Raw genomic sequence first — 2,270 nt, forward strand, 5'->3', positions numbered from 1 at the left:
GTCTGTGTGAGCGCCCGCATGTGTGTGTGTGCACCTGTGTCTGTGTGAGTGCCCGCGTGTGCGTGTGTGAGTGTGCACCCGTGTCTGTGTGAGCGCCCGCGTGTGCGTGTGTGAGTGTGCACCCGTGTCTGTGTGAGCGCCCGCGTGTGCATGTGTGATACGCACCTGTGTCTGTGTGAGTGCCTGCGTGTGCATACGTGTGAGTGCACGTGTGTTTCGTGGGTGCGGTGGAGCAGACGGAAAGAAGGAAGGAACTGGAAGGCAGAAATTTGGGGGCAGGGCCTTGGCCGGGCTGCGCAGTCTCTCCACCCTGCGGCATCCTCACCCCTGGCTCTCGCGGGCCTGTGGTCTGGTTGTCTGGTCGGCGACAGGTAACCGGTCTGCTGCTCCCAGGGCTCTCTGCTCACCCCCAAATGTGCTCTCCGGGGGCATATGGCCCTTGGCTGGGTAGGAAGAGCGGGAAATGCTCCCTCCCGCTGCTCAAAGAAGCCCCCAACAGGGGAGAGCCCCTGCCTCAATGGAACCTAGGCTGAGAAGAGCAGCTGTGTTCCCTTTTGGATTCCTCCCTTCCCTGCCTGGAGGAAAGATGATTGCATGCTGTTTATTCCTCAGTCCATGGAAGCTGCTGGAAAGGCAGCGGCGGCAGATGGGGCACCCCATGCAAAGAGAGGCCTGCTGCCTGGGGAGGGGCCGGCAAGCTTCTCGGCGGACAGGTCCATTGAGGGCAGCTCTTTGGGTTCAACACCCTTGCTCTAGGCCCCGAGTGTGTCTCCTCTCTCCCCGCAGGCCCACCTGATCAAGTGTGTGAGGTCGGTGTCCATGAGACCGTGGGCTCCGCCAGGGCAGTGACTGTGACTGTCTTGTTCTCTGCTGTGTCCCCAGCACCTCGCACAAGTGCTCAATGAATATTTATCAGTGAACACTGTCAACAACAGGAAAACTGATTTATTAAATTACAAGAAGACAAACGGTTGTCACAGGGATTGGGGTGCACCCAGCCTATGCTCTCCTGTGAGCACAGCAACATGGCGGCGTCCTGGAAGCTTGGTCTCATGAGGGCTACCCCGGGGCTCCTGTTGCCACACAGAGCATGACGCACACAGCCCACTACCCAGGGTTAGAGTGCAGAGGGTCCCTGCCAGGGTTTGCATCCTGGAACCCCCCTCCTCTCTCTCCATAGAGGGGTCCAGTTGTTCAGTGTGGCTGCACTCAGCCCTAAGTAGGAAATCTCTAAGTCCCCTTAGGAGATTTAGCCTGTCTTCCTGCTCATCCATTACATTTTGATCTAATGGCTTAACACTCTGACAAGAAAGTTCTTAATTGGATTCCATATAAAAACCACGGGATTTCTTCTGCCGAATCGGGGAGCTGGCTGACTTTGAAGCAAAATGTAGGGTGGTCTGGAAAATGTTTTGTAAGTATTCTCACAGCAACGGGGCCTTGGACCAAGAGACAGAAAACCTGGGTCCAGTTCTCCACCTAGATCTGAAAAATGAGACATATGGGCGTTCTTGTCCTGACTGGTTTTTGCAAATTGGAGTGAACCTTAACCTTTCCATATGCCTAAGTCTCCCAGAGAGCACGGACAATATTTGAGGATCGGAGACACAACTCAAGGACCGCTCAGGGGGCTTGGCAGATGCTGGGGGCATCTTGCAGTGTCTGAAAATTGATGAGGGGATACTTGAAAGCACCGAGAATTTGGGGGTTTCATCACTGTTAATTAGAGTATAGAGCCACGGCCTCTGTCCACCTGCCTCGGCTTCTCTTACCTGCCTTCACTGAGCAAGAGATGAATCACAATAAAAGTTTTCTTTTTCGAATGTGACACACAGGAAATTATTTTTTTCTCCTATTTATAGAAATTCCATTTGCATTTATGAGGCTGGTAATGTCTCATAAATATTTCCTGCCAGATGAAATATTAATTAAAAGAGTTTGTTGAGTTATACTCTCAAGTTCTAACTAAAACTCTTCTAAGACAAATATTTGAAGTCTTTTCTCTCATGTCAGGAGAATTCCTTGTACATTAGTTGTGTATTCTAATAAGTCAATCTATCAACCCCAAAGATGTGTCAATTAATGAATACTAACTTGCAATATTTAAGAATTGAAAAAGGTATGAGAAGAGGATAGCAGATAATCGTGAAGCTGCCACCCAGTTGAAAAAAACAAAACACAACATTGCCGACATTTATGAATCCGCCCTGCATTAGGTCCCCTTTCCTCAAGAGAGAATCAATAGCCTGAATTTGGTGTTTTTCTTTCTC

This window comes from Neomonachus schauinslandi, chromosome 11, assembly GCF_002201575.2.
Source record: "Neomonachus schauinslandi chromosome 11, ASM220157v2, whole genome shotgun sequence".
Taxonomy (NCBI): domain Eukaryota; kingdom Metazoa; phylum Chordata; class Mammalia; order Carnivora; family Phocidae; genus Neomonachus; species Neomonachus schauinslandi.